We start from the raw sequence: 15,016 nt of genomic DNA on the forward strand, positions 1-15,016 counted from the left end.
TGACTGGAGTGAGAATAGTAAATGTTATCCCTCTGCAGTCCGACACTCCCCCTACTGTTTCACTGACTGGAGTGGGATTAGTAAAGTTTAGCCCTCCGCAATCCAACACTTTCCCTACTCTTGCACTGACTGGAGTGGAAATATTAAATCTTACCCCTCTGCCATCCAACACTTTCACTACTGTTGCAATCACTGGAATGGAAATAGCAAAGGTTTCCCCTATGTAATCCAACACTTTCACTACTGTTGTAATGAAAGGAGTGGGAATAGTACATTCTACACCTCCCCAATCCTACAGTCCCTACTGTTGCACAGTTTAGAGTGTGCTTAATACATTTTACCCCTTCGCAATCCAACACTTTTCCAACTGTTGTACTGTGTGCTGTGCAAATAGTTAAAAGTATCCCTCATGAGTCCAACAATTTACCTACCCTTGCACTGACTAGAGTGAGAATAGAAAGTTTTATCCCTCCGCAATTAAACATGTTCCATTCTGTTGCACTGTGTGGAGTGGGAGTAGTCCAACATTTTTCCTATTGTTGATTATGTGTTGTAGTAGGAATAGTATATGTATTATTCACAGAATCGTCTAATTTACTATACTTTATTTAAAATTATATTATTATGTTTTTGTGTATGTACAAATATAATACTTAGAAACAATATTTCGAATATTACATATATTTTTAGTAAATTTATAATTTTTTGTTTTTACTTTTCAATTGTTAATTAATTGGTATGTTTTGAAATTCATTTTGTCCTTAAACACTGACAGCACTGTACCTAGCAGAGGCTCTGTACATGTGTTAGACATGTGTTACATTTCTTGATGGTTCTTTGTGGCGGTGACAAAACAGTGGTTTACTGAAAACACTGTTACTGGAATCACCTACCATAACGACAAATCCACATTTTTATTTAATTAATATCACAATCAACATGTACAAATACTCTTAAGCGATATATGTATGATAAGATATCAAGCAATGCTTTCTTAAACCATTTGTTTCCTACATTTATTGCCCTGGTGCTCTATTTTCCTTTGATTTCGATGTGAGCAAACTCGGCTTTCTCCATTCAATATCATGCTAGCAGAAATGCCTATTTGCCCTGTTTGTTAAGTGCAAAGTTTTCTTAGATATTGCATTTTATTGTCTTGTCAGTTACATCTTTTATCCGACAGTTCATCACATATCACTAATCCTAAAATAGCATTGAAACAAAATACAACAAAAAGATTACATCTCAAAGCTACTACCTTATTTCAAATCTAAAAACAGAACCCAGCTTCTTTTTTCTTTTTTTAATGATCTGAATGCAAACATGGTGGAATAAGGTTGATCCTAGTTTTCCTGATTCAGATTTTAGTTTAGAATGAATACTGTTTCTTCCAATCAGTCTGACTCAAGAAGCAAAACATATGCAAATGTATGTCTTTTTTTTCACGAGTGTGGCCTTTATGTAATATGGCCCATGGGGCAGTGTCATGTAATTTAAATAAAAACAATATACACACTGCATAAATATATCCTCGATGAGGTAAACGTGAATCGGATGAAAAAGTGTTTTTGCTGCAAAATCCCTGTGCATGATTTGTTTGAACTTGTCAGGTAGCCGCTTTTAGAAAGTTACCATTCTTGCCAAGGTATATTTCTCCACGATGGACGGGATAACCTCTCAGACAGGTAGTGGACTATATCCCGCTGTTGTGTGCCTGGTCACCTTTAAAATAAAAAGAAGCACCAGGCTTTCATGCATTTAGGACATACTCACTTTAGTCAAAAAATGAACATGATTCACACCGATTACCTATTCTTACTTTCTTCTCAATTAATATATTATGCTATACAGTACAATTCGTAATCAAAAAGAAGAAAAGAAAATACACTTACCTAAGAAAAGAGATGCTACACTATGAAAAAGAAGACTATTAACCAATTGATCTTGATGAAATCGTACAGAATCATAGCTTGCTGCTTTATATTTTCAGCACACCCCAATGCTGCGCATATAAAGTAGTCTGAATCAGACCATAAATGTTTTAAGAACAGGATTTATGAGCCTCTCATTTAAACTCTATTGTGAGATATGCAAATATAAAGAATACATTGTTTCATTAATGTTTGCTGTAAGCCAATATACAGGCTCCTTGTGTATGTCGAGGGTGGTTTGATAGGTGCATTAAACACTGGAAGGTTATATTTTATCCCAGTACAATTCACACTATCAAAACACCTCGAAATATTTGTACACCATATTTTGCAGAAAGGACTCACCTCGGTAATTGTATAATGAAGGAGCCAGATGAGCCCCTATCACATTACTTAACTGTTTCCCCTCAATATCTAACTCAGTCATTCCTGCTAAATTCTGTATTAAAGCAAGTTTACTCAAAGCAATAGATGCTCTGCTGTATTAATTAAACGTTGCGGTTGTGCCTTCCTGTCCCTAAGTATTCATCACTGCCCTTATATTTCCCAATGTGAACCTACGGCCATCTGAGTTAATGTTGATGCAGCAAAATGCATTGTGGAGCCCTGTTTCCAATTTGGCAAGCTATAAGACGCACCAGGAGTGGGTGGTGACACAAGTCTTGCAAACCTTTGGGAGGGTGCTCTAAACACAATTCTAGACAAATCTGTGAGGTCAAGGATGCTATCTAAATGAGTGGAAGAAAAGCCAACCTCAAACGGACGAGTAAAACCTATGAAAACGCATAATTGCAGTAGTCAAAGGTCGTGAAATCTTTTATAAGAACCATTCGCAGCTCTGCGGGTGAGGGGGCAGCGTCTTTACTGTGAAGCCCTGTTCCAAAGAACAGCAGATCCAGGAAATTATGAAGTTGTTTCCATACCAGTACCTCTGGGTGGTAAATGGTCTTTACAAGCTAGTAGTGTCGTTGTGTAGTTATGGTTCAGCCACATTTCCGATTGAAAAGATATTTTTAGATTTGCCTATAACTTTGCTCCCCATTGATAGATTTGTCGCAAAATTAATGATAGTATCCAGCGTCATGCCACATTTCATGCAGGTCTGTGCTTGGATAAAAAATTTAGGAAAGGCACAAAAAGCTGTGTTTAACATTTGAACTCCCATAGGGATTTTGGCAGCACCTACAGACAACCACTGAACGATTTGGACGAAACTTAGCAAGAAAGCAAAACTTCATTGAGAAAACGTGCTTTGGTTGGATTTAATGTAAACATGTTCAGTAAGTGTTGATTTATTAGTTTGTAAAAGGTGTCTGCTTGAAAGAGTAAACACCTCTCTATAGCTTGTCAGTTGAAAAAACATTGTTGCATGGTTAGAATAATATACGTATATTTAGGGCCTGACGTACAAAGCACTGATTTGCTTATAACTTTAGGAACGTTTGACGAATATGTGGGCACTTAGGGCCTGATATACAAATCACTGGTCACAAGGTAGTGGTCACAATTCGGATTAGGTAACAATCTGACCTACCTAATAAATATTCACGGAGTGAAGCACACATTTTGACGGACTCTGATTGAATGCATGCCATCCCTGGTACGGTAGCTTGCTGGGGCCAGCAGACCTTCATGTCAGTAATCATATTTAAATAGGGTAATCATTGTTTTAAATAAAGCCCTTAAAGGAAATTTGATTGCTATTTCGAAAAAAAAGTGGCATTGTTTTTAAGCCTTTGTTAGAGAGTTGGGAGTGGTCACCTCGACCACTGCCTACCCCCAAACAATCCACAAGGGCCTTTTTCCATGTGCTTGATCATTCCAGCACAGAAGTCTGTACATTTTCAATGTTTGCTGACTTGATTACTGATTCACACTTTTGAAGTGGCACTTATAATACTCTCTTTCCACATTGTGAATTGGTATCCATTTGCAATCCCATTTTTGGTGCTGGTAAAAGTTTACTCATGTGCAAAATGTAATTAGTAAATAGTAAAAAGCATATTTTGCAGTCACAAAGGCACATATTTTGCGAATCACAGTATTTGCCAGCTTCAGGCCTGTAGTATGTTGAGATTGTTGTTAGTTATTTTAAATTCATGCAGATCCATCAAGGGGAGGCCCTTTACACAAAAGGAGGAGAAACGAGGGTTAATTTACTGATATGTCTATATCATGAATCAACACAACATTTTAAGGCAATTGAAAGGGTTAATTGTCTTTTCGTATGTCAAGTTCTATGACAATCCACCAAGAGGTGGTGCAAAGTTGAAGAAGGTGGTTAATAACATTTTTATTTACTTTGGCTCTGTTTGATGAATCTCTTTCAAATGAGGCTGGCCATTGGCATGTTGCACGCGGTGCAATGATTTCTTTTGTGATGGTCTGACAGAGAGCGGAAAGGTTAAAGAGGGGTCAGCAATATTTTTATGACGGTTACCAATTCAAAAACGAATTCTGTTTAGTGCACAACCATTAGTTCATGAGGAATTTGTACGGAATGGCCCTAGCTCTGTGATAGGCTGGTTCCCAATCATTCCTCCAGAGTATTAAAGTCTGCTTAAGCCTGTTTCCTAAAGATATCTTGGCTTAGGCTCACTAAAGGGGAAGGGGCTCCTTCTTATATCTAGAGGCTAGGGTATGGAATAATATTTATATTGGCCTACACACCACAGCATTTGAATCTCATTTCAGGAAGCAGTTGAATACTTTTTTTTTTTTAATTTGCCTTAGTCTGATGTTGGCTTCTGCACTCACTACCTTCCTTTCACCGCGAGGACACTCCTTGGGACAGGTTTACAAATGATCTGATTCATTCATTCATAACATTGGCACTGTGTAACAAATCTGCATGACAATTGGCAGAAGCTTTGTAAAGATTGGTTTTCTATTGATATATGAATTCTTGATTAAATCTACTCAGTGGAGATGAATTTTTTTTCCGCTCGCTTCTTACTTTAGTGCTGCATGGTGAATCTGCATAACATGTAGTAGGCAGTTAGGAAGTTACAAACAGTGCAAGTGTATCAAGTTCTTTGCAGATCCAATTGAAGAGAGTAAAGAAAGTTTAAAACTATTTTCATGCATTAATTTCTTTGGCACCATTTATTGGACTTGCAAAAAAATTAGAATTGACTGGCATGTTCAGCCTGCTTTTCGTTTTCAAACTTTTAGGTGGGTTAATCTAAGCATAGAGCAGATTACAAAGAATTGCTAGTTTGCTAGTAAACTTGGTATAGTTTGATGAATCTCCAGCAAAAGTTCCATTCAATGATAACAAAGGGCCTTATTACGATGACAGTCGGACGATCGTACGACTGCCATCGCCTCTGGCAGGTGCCAACTGATTATATGTTGGCAGTGTTTCTTGCCCAATTACAATACGACCACTGTGCAGGTGGTTGGAAACTGCTCTTTTACCTTAAAGCTTGTGCTAATTGGATGGTTGGGGCAGCACAACATGTGCCCCCTGGGCCCGAGCAGAGGCCCACATGAGAAGGGGGCCTGCTTGGGCCCCCAAAGTCGCATTCCATCTGCCTTCACATAGCGGTCAGGACGCCATTTGAAGGTAGAGGGAAGAGGGTCATCGTAATCACTATGGCAGTGCTTCCACAGGGACTGTCCCCATTGTATGGACTACGCTCCGACCAAAGACCTGATGGACTCCTTGAGTCTGTCAAATATGTCACACTGTCCCTCCGCCTGCTGTGTTCTGGTCAACAACATCATTATGCAGCATTTAGACCACAGCCTGCAATGTCGGACGGACCGCCTCCGATGTCCTGTTAGTGGCTATCTGCCCAACATTATAATCAGGCTCTTTGACTTTATTTGAAATATCTGCATGGCATTTGGCAGTTAACAAATTAAGCCCTGCCAAGACCAGGCATGTCATTGAATATCATCTGCACACATTTGAAGCAGGCTTGATGTAGTAACTGGCTGTACATATGTACAGCACAGATTTGGTACATGACAAATAAATGTGTACATCTTAAAACCTATACAATTCACTGAAGAAACACTCAAAGTAAAGAATGGTGTTTCTTTAATGAACACAAAACCAAAAAAACCCTGAAATGTAATGTACACAAAACCAAAAAACCCTGAAATTCGTCAGCTATGGTGTGCAAGGAAAAACATTAATGGGTGTGCAGGTTGTTTATGTTTTAAATTTCTCAGCAACAACTGAACAGATGTATTCAATTTTTAAAAAAGCACACTTTCTGTACCAAGACCTACACTTTTGCCAAATTTGGTGTAATTCCGTTCAGCAGTTCGAGGTGTAGCCTGTTTCAAAATTCCTATGGAAATTAACATGGCGAAAACGCTTTTTGGGACCCCACTTTTTTCTTGGCCCCTACTTGACGAATCACCCCAACATTTCAAGACAGGAGCTGAGTGAACCATTAGTTTTGAAAATGTCGTGAAGATTGGTCAAATGGCACCAAAGATATTGGCAAATCAAAAAATGCTTTTCCTGAGGATAATAGGTCCTAAAGATAACTACCTACTGGCGCTTGCCAGTAGGCAATTAATATATATATATATATATATATAAAGTAAAAGTTGTGAGCTAACAGCTCACCGTGCCTTTCCCAGACACTCCATGGCGGCGGTCCGTGATGAGGCAGGCAGCCTCAATCAAATACACCACAGCCGTCCCCAAATCCAAAAAGACAGCAATCACGGACACAAAGTTGGCTGCAGCAAACCTCCGTTTATTTCACTCGGGTCTTTCTCAAGTAGCACTCAACGCATTTCAGGAACACTCCCTTGTTCACGAGTGCCTGATTATGCGCTGCTTTCTTTTTTATAACCACGTGATAACAATGTTACAAGGTGAAGACAGACTATTGCTGAAGTAATTCGAAATGTATACACTTAATGTACATCTTAGTAACATTTCAAGCAAGTTCTATTTTAAAACGCGTATTTACATTTCCTAATGCTGCTTTTCTGAGTAATAATTCTTACTGCAACACAACTTATGCAATTTCAATTAAAGGCACAGTGTGATACATTGTAACTTCCTTTCAAGGCAGCGTTTGTGCTGAGATTACATAACATAGGTTTCATTCCCTTGTGGGTGATTCAACGTTTCCTAGAAAATGAATAGCCAAGGTTTCACTCCCATGTGGGAAATAAAACATTCAACTCATTAACTCTTAGGTGCATGAAAAATTATGGAGTTTTCTAACGTATTCAACACTTGTGATGCCCAGGTGGGCTGAAGCATACATTTGACATGGCAGTCAGATATTCTAGCTAGAAATGTTTTTTCTTCTTCAGCTTGGTCAAGTCACATCTAAAAACAAAAAAATAATAAAATATGTGTCATCTCAAAGAAAACAACTACGTACATCAATAAAACAAAACACAAACCTTAAAATCACAATAAGCTTGTGGCTAGAAGACTATTACGCACATTGTGTGGATAAATGCTATTACAGGGTTCAAATGAAACAGTCTCAGATGTATATGATCCTAGGTGTACAGCTAACTCCTCATCAAGATTATGGCCTAATGGGGTCATTGTCTTGTACTGGATAATGAGCTTAGACTCTAGTCTACGTAGTTCTTTAAGCCTATCACCACCTCTCACATCAGCTCTAATGAAATCCAGTACCACAAAGCTCAGTAGATTGGTATTTTGTTCGTGATGACTTTGGAAATGACGTGCCATAGGGTAAGCTTTGTCCATATTTTTTATTGCATGTAAATGCTCCAAAATGCACATTTTTTGTCCTTATGGATGGTGCTTCCAATGTAGGCTAATCCACACGGGCAAAATAACGCGTACACCGCGTACTCTGTATTGCACGATGCATGCTTCCTGATCACATATGGTCTACATACTGAGGACAACTTGTATTCTTTTTTGTTTCTGCTGTTCTTACACGCCTTGCAACTCTGGCATGTGTAGAAGCCTTGAATACCAGGGATCCCGGGTTTAGTTATTTCAACTGCTCTGCATAACGTGTCTCTCAGTGATCTTGCTCTTTTAAACGTGATCTGTGGATTCGATCCTATGCAACCTGCAAGATCTTTGTCTGTTCCTAATACTGGCCAATATTTATTCAAGCATTTTCGTACTGCTTGTGTTTGTCTACTATGTGTGGTTATGAATCTTACATTTTGGCTGGTTCCTTCTTTATTGTTGCTCTCTGTTTCTAGTGATTTATCTACCAGCAGAGAGTCTCTCTGTCGTTTGGATACTTCTGTAAGGGCCTTTCTAATAGTTTTTTCAGTGTACCCTCGTTGTAAAAACCGTTCAGTCATCACTTCAGATTCACTCACAAATTTCTCGGCCGTACTGCAATTACGCTTGGCTCTTAACAGTACTCCTAACGGGATACTTTGGATGAGTGCCTTGGGGTGGCAACTTTCGGCATGGAGAAGACTATTTCCAGCCGTACTTTTCCTAAAGAAACTGCTTTCTATTTTATTGTTCTCAACAACTAGTTTAAGGTCAAGGAATTCCAGTGAGGTTCTAGACCATTGCGAAGTAAGCTGGAGATTAAAGCTATTAATGTTAAGCAGGGTCACAAATTCTTTCGCCTCTACTTCATTCCCTTCCCATATGCAAAAGATGACGTCAATATATCTGACGTACATCGGGATCTTTTCTTTGAATGCATCAAGTTTGCTCACTACTTCCTCCTCCCAGTACCCCATATAGAGACCCGCAAACGATGGTGCAAAACAGGTCCCCATCGAAGTACCGAGGGTTTGATGATATATTTTGTTGTCAAATAGGAAGTAGTTCTGTTTGAGACAGATGTTGATCATCTCAAGCAGCATATCTGTGTGGGCAAGGTAGGATGCAGATCTATCACTCAAAAAGTGTCTAAACACTTTAACTCCTTTGTCGTGTGGTATACAAGTGTATAAGCTGGACACATCCATAGTGAGTAATGAATATTCTGGTTTCCACTCAATTCTTTCTAACTTACCGAGAAAATCACCGGTATCCTTAACTTAGGACGGAAGCTTTTAAACTGGGCCCTGGAGAACAAAATCAACACGGGGACGGCTGTGGTATACATATATATATATATCTATACTACTATTACAAAGAGAGAACTGTGTCCTTTGAGCCAGGTAAACTCGAAAAGTACACCACGAATCCAAACACCCAAGACATCTTTGAAAATCTCAGGGCAAGCAGAAGGACATAGGCTATATAAAAATAAAAAATATACGTTGTTTAAAAAATTTGGAATAAAAATAAAGTAGTCCCTTGCAAGTAGCGCCGGCCGCGACGTCTGCGTGATGACATCGGGAAAGAACCTGGGCGTTTTAGTATTGTTTCAGCAAAGGGGACTACTTTTTCTTCGTTTTATATCTACCCCGTTTTTATAAGGTAATGGCTGATGCCTGCAAGGAAACTATCGCTCTTACTAGCCAGAGTCTGTTTATTCGTATTTTATAGCTCACTGCCCTTGGACCTGGCAACACTGACCATCGGTGAAAAAACGGCCCGCGGGACTACAAAATGACATCACAGTGGCCATTTTTGTAGTTCCGCCGGCTCGCGATGTCAGTCCCTTCCTTGTGCATAGATCTTTCATAGCCCTTTCAGTCCAATGGGTGCTGCGCGCCTGATTGGAGGTGAGGGTGGGGATGCAGCTAATACTACTGAGGGGGCAGCGGGGGCTGCCCAGCCCCTTAGCCTCCTCTTCCTCTAGCATGAGAGGCTGGAAATCGTCCCTCAATTTGGTGATTTCCAGGATACGGGGAGGGGGAGGTGGAGGGGGAAGGGGGGAGGCAGAAGAGGAGCGAACAGGGTGGCGAGAAATATGGGGTAAAGGTTAAGGGGCTGCAGGGTGCGGGGAAGATGAAAGAAAGGGAGAAAGTGATTTGGGAAAGGAGGAGGGGAATAGTAGAAGAAGGAAGAAAAGATTGAAATGAAGTTAAGAGACGCTAAAAGGAAGGAGGGGCAAAAGGTGTTTGAAATAAGTGAAAGCAAAAAGCAGGAGAGATAAAGAGGAACGGAAGAGTGCAAGGGGTAAAACGGCAGAGAGGTACAAAGGCTTGTGAGTGTTGAAAGAAGAATCAGATGAAGGGGGTGAGGGTGAAGGAGAAGAGATAAGGAGGAAAGGAGAACTTTGTAGGAGAAATAGTCGAGAGTTGGCGGTAAAGTGAACAGCGAAGAGAAAAAACAAAGATGAGGAGTGAAAGCACAATAGCAGCTGTGATGAGGGGGTGTAAAAAAATGCACAAGAGGTGGGGTAAAGATTTCGAAAATGGTATCCACTAGAATATTTCAGTGCTTGCCTCCTCTAGAACGTTTTTTTTTTTTTAAAAGAGTCGGTCGGGCTAATCCCTGCTACAACCCACATAGTATGTAGTACTTGCAAACAGAAGAACCGCATCACGGCGGACATGCTTATATTTAAAGAATGATTTATTGGATCAGCAAGGATATGCTTTGTTTTAGCAACACAGCACCCTCGTCATACCTGCTGAGCTTCACGAAAAGACCTGAGAAATGGCCCGAGGCATTTCCTACATAGCCCGAGCCTGGTGCTTAATTAAAGAGTCTGTTGCAAGACTCACAAGCAATATGCTGCTTAGGCCGCTTGTGGAGAGCAGGGCACGAGCACCCTCCCATACGGAAGAAGCACTCTACCATGAAAACTAACCCCAGAACTCCCAGCGCGTTTAGGTGACCTCAAGATGCCATAATGCACTGCAAGAAACAACCCGTGGGTGGAAAATAAAGTGTCATCTTTTAAACAAACAAGCATTTGCAATGCAATAGGTCTCGCATTAGGAAAGTTTGAGCTATTGGTCTTCTAAATGACAATTTTTTTATTTATGTGTTGGTTTTGAAAATAGCGAAATTAATAGCTTTGTCATTTCCAATGCCAATACTTTTATATTTTGCAAATGTGACACCTATAGCATTTGTAATGCAGCATGTTTTGTATTTACGTGACTTAGATGTATTGATATTAGAAATAACAATGGCTTTTAATTTTTTTAAATAATTGATCTATACTACTATTATAAAGAGAGAACTTGCACCTTTTGACCAGGTAAACTCGGGAACCACAGCGCCAATCTACACACCCAATACATCTATAAAAATGTCAGGGTGTGTAGATGGACATAGGCGACATTAAATAAAAAAAAACGTAAATTAAAAAAATTAAATTTGTAAACAAAGTAGTCCCCTAAAACAAGCGCTGGCCGCGATGTAGCGCTGATCGCAACCGACACATAACCTAATGACGATATGCGGGGAGGAGCGGTGACTTGCGGTGAGGAGTGGACTTGCGGCGAGGAGTGGACTTGCGGCAAAGAGTGGACTTGCGGCGAGGAGTGGCGGTAATGCAAATGCAGGCGGGAGGCGGGAGGCAGGAGGTGGGTGGCGGGAGGAGGGAGACGGGCGGGAGGCTCACGGCGCGAGTCGGTATGGCCAATGTCGGGGCAGGCGGCAGGGGTCGAGCGGGAGGCTCAAGAGTGAAGGTTCAAGGCCGGAGGCGGCATGGCCAATGTCGGGGCGGGAGGCAGGAGGGATGCGGTCTGGGCAAAGTTCGGGGGCAGAGTGGGGGGGTGCACAGAGGCTTCAAATGCTGCCCCCAGCCCCCTTCTGCCCCGGGCAAAGCCGGGGCGGGCTGCTAGTATATATATATATATATATATATATATATATATATATATATATATATATATATATATATATATTCACAGAAAAAACCATAGGTTTTAGCCCATATATAGTTAGGGATTAGCATTTACAAAACCTTAATATACTCGCACAAAACCATAGAAATTCGCATATATAGTTAGATGCAATAACTATATATCGCGCACCCGCAACCCACTGCTGATGATGTCACATATTACATCATTCATGACATGGTCAGTGACATCACTGATGACATCACTGATGACATCTCAAATGACATCACTGATGACATCTCAAATGACATCACTGATGACATCACTGATGACAACATCCAGTGACAGTATGTTTCTGTAAAGTTAAAATATGTCTTACATATTGAAGAATGAGTGGATGTTTAAGTGTTTGGATGAAGGATTTAGTAGGTGCATGACTGATTGTATGAGGGAATGATTAAATGTGTCTCACTGAGTGCATGGGTTAGTGACTAAACTGTCTTAATTTGTGCATCATTATTACTGTAGTTCTGTAAACTGCTGCATTTGTTGATCAGTAGCTATATGAGTAACTATATGGGTTATTGATTGGTTGCCCAAATATTTGTATGGGAGACTGAGTGTGTGTGTGGGGGTGGCTGAGAGGTGTTTGACTCTGTGCATAGATGTGTGAGCAGTTGATTCAGTAGATGTATGGGTTCAAAGGTGCATGTGAAAACAGCTGTATGGGCGGTTGACTGTGTGCATGAGTGTATTGGTGAGTGAATGGATATCTCAGTGCTACATGTCAAAGTAACTACATATGTAAAACAAAGTACATGTAAGAGTTGACATATATAAATAACTGTGCATAAGAGCCAGTGAATGTGTGAGTGGCTGCATGGATCATTGTGAACTTGTATCAGGGATTGTATAAGAGAGTAAATATGTGTTAGTATATGTTTGATTAAGTAAGGTGTGTATAACTGTATAGTTGAGGAAATGGAGGTGTGATTGATTCTTTGCATGACTGACTAGGTGTGTGAGTAACTCCATGGATGAGTGACAGTCTGTGAGAGTCTGTTTACACTGATTGTATCTAAGGTTATATAAGAGTCTGAAGAGGTTGATCGTATTATCACATGAATGATATCATCAGTGATGTGATCAGTAATGACAAATGAGATGTTATCAGTGATTTTACAAGTGATGTCATTTGAAATATTATCAGTGATGTCATCAGTGATGTCACTGACCATGTCATGAATGATGTCATTTGAGATGTCATCAGTGATGTCATCAGTGATGTCACTGACCATGTCATGAATGATGTAATATGTGACATCATCAGCAGTGGGTTGCGGGTGCGCGATATATAGTTATTGCATCTAACTATATATGCAAATTTCTATGGTTTTGTCCGAGTATATTAAGGTTTTGTAAATGCTAATCCCTAACTATATATGGGCTAAAACCTATGGTTTTTTCTGTGAATTTCAATGGTTTTTTATTAGCAAATATCAAAAGCTGTCAAATGTCAAGTACGTGATAGGTAAAAACTTTTTCGTGTTTATGCACGCTGATGTGCTTTGAACGCTGCCCCCCCCCTCCCCTCTTTTCTTCTAGTAGTAATCTCTCTTTGCAGATAGTGAAGGGTAGTTAACGCAGGCCTTTACCCCCTTTGTAATCCGTCGTGCCTGCTTGTCTCTCCATTTGATTGATTGTTATCCAAGCATTTACTATTTTAGAATTGATTCTCTTTGGTTCATTCTCTATTTACTAACAAGCACAAAGCCGCAATACTCTGTTTAGTCTTTGCAGATAGTGAAAAATCGTGTTAAAAAAAAAAAATAATCGAGCAAAATCAGTAGGCCACTAATGGGATCTCTTTTAGACCTCGCTAAAATAGAAACATTAGGAACAACCCTTCATGAGAAATACGAAACTAGTGAGATGAACTGAGCTCCACACCATGATGGCTGCAAGACAGCTCGGCTCCGCCACCCACCCCGCCCAAAATAACGATAAACTCTATGCAAATATTATAAATATATACAACACACCAGCAAAGTAACAAGGTAAAACATTTTATTAAATAACTATTTACATAACTATTTAATACTTTTTGTTGCCTGATCCGGCTAGCTCAATCGATCGAGCATGAAACTCATGCATTCTGATAGCAAGCGTTGCTGCTGATGCTATGCAAACAAAAACTGGTTTTCAGTTTGTACATTCTTCAAGATTTTTCATCCAAGGCTGGTTGAGAGTTTGTAGAACGATGGCTTTAGATTTTCAACATACGGTGTGGTGGCGCGGACTGGGAGGGTGCGCTTGACTTCTACCCCCTCCCCAAGTCGTGTTGCCCTGGCGTGGCCTAAGATCGCCCTCGACATAGGCGGCCGGCTCGCGGGGTCCGGCGGAACTTTTTGCCTTTTGATGACTCTTCCATTCTGGACCTTATCCCACAATCCGTTTGACCTGAAGACACACTGTAGTGGGGCGCCCCTTTACCGTTTCAGTTGCCATTCCGCCCGCTTTTGCTACACTGTGCCTCTTCCGCCATTCAGCTGTTTACTGCCCGCTCTTGCGACTACAGCGTCTCGCTCACCATGTAGTTGAGTTGCTCCCGCTCTTGCGATGCAACTATAGGCGGCTGCCACAGGACTCTCAAAATGACGGCCGCCTCTTCAGATTTGGGCGTGGTCCACTAAAATGGCCATGGGACACCTTGGAACTCGGATGCTTGTCTGCTAGGGCTTGGGCCCCATTCTCGAAAGCGTCCACTGAGCCTTGAAGATTCTACAAAAGTCTTGGGGGCCCCCGACTCCTGCAGGCTTCTGGTGGGGAGCGGCTGCCATGATTTCTCGTGGAATGGCCACGACTGAGATACGAGATGGTGGTGCTCTCATGCTAACGCCAGCTTCAGTCTGAAACATCCAGAAACACTGTAGACTACCAATTCGATCAGTTCCGGTAGCGCCCCAACGTGACCCGGTAGGGAAGAACTTGCCCTCCCCTCTTTGACTGATGGTTCTTGTTGCCTGTCCCTTCTGTTGTCATTTAACAGAACTTTTTAGACTGCTGAAAGGGGTTGTGTTCCGACCGCTGGTTGGTGGAGACATTTTGACTATATTCTGGACCTACGTTGTCGCGTAATGCGTTATATGACATGCCGCGTTAGCGCACCCGGAAGTACTCCAGTGCGTGAAGCGCAGCTTCCCGGAAGGGATCCGGGGCGCGGCGCGCAGCGCGTAACGTAAGCATAACAGGTCATGTGACTTGTTAATAAAACTTTTCATTGGTTCATTTTACTTTTGTTATACTAATGATGAAAGGCTTGGTCATATGACCTAAAAATTACGCTTTTTATTGATTTCGAACATTATTTTTTCTTAATCATATATGTTATAATGTTCCAGGCTAATGTATTTTCCCGGAAAATTTACAACTGTCCTGCAAGTAAAATATAT

Source organism: Lissotriton vulgaris, chromosome 11 (genome assembly GCF_964263255.1).
Source record: "Lissotriton vulgaris chromosome 11, aLisVul1.2, whole genome shotgun sequence".
Taxonomy (NCBI): domain Eukaryota; kingdom Metazoa; phylum Chordata; class Amphibia; order Caudata; family Salamandridae; genus Lissotriton; species Lissotriton vulgaris.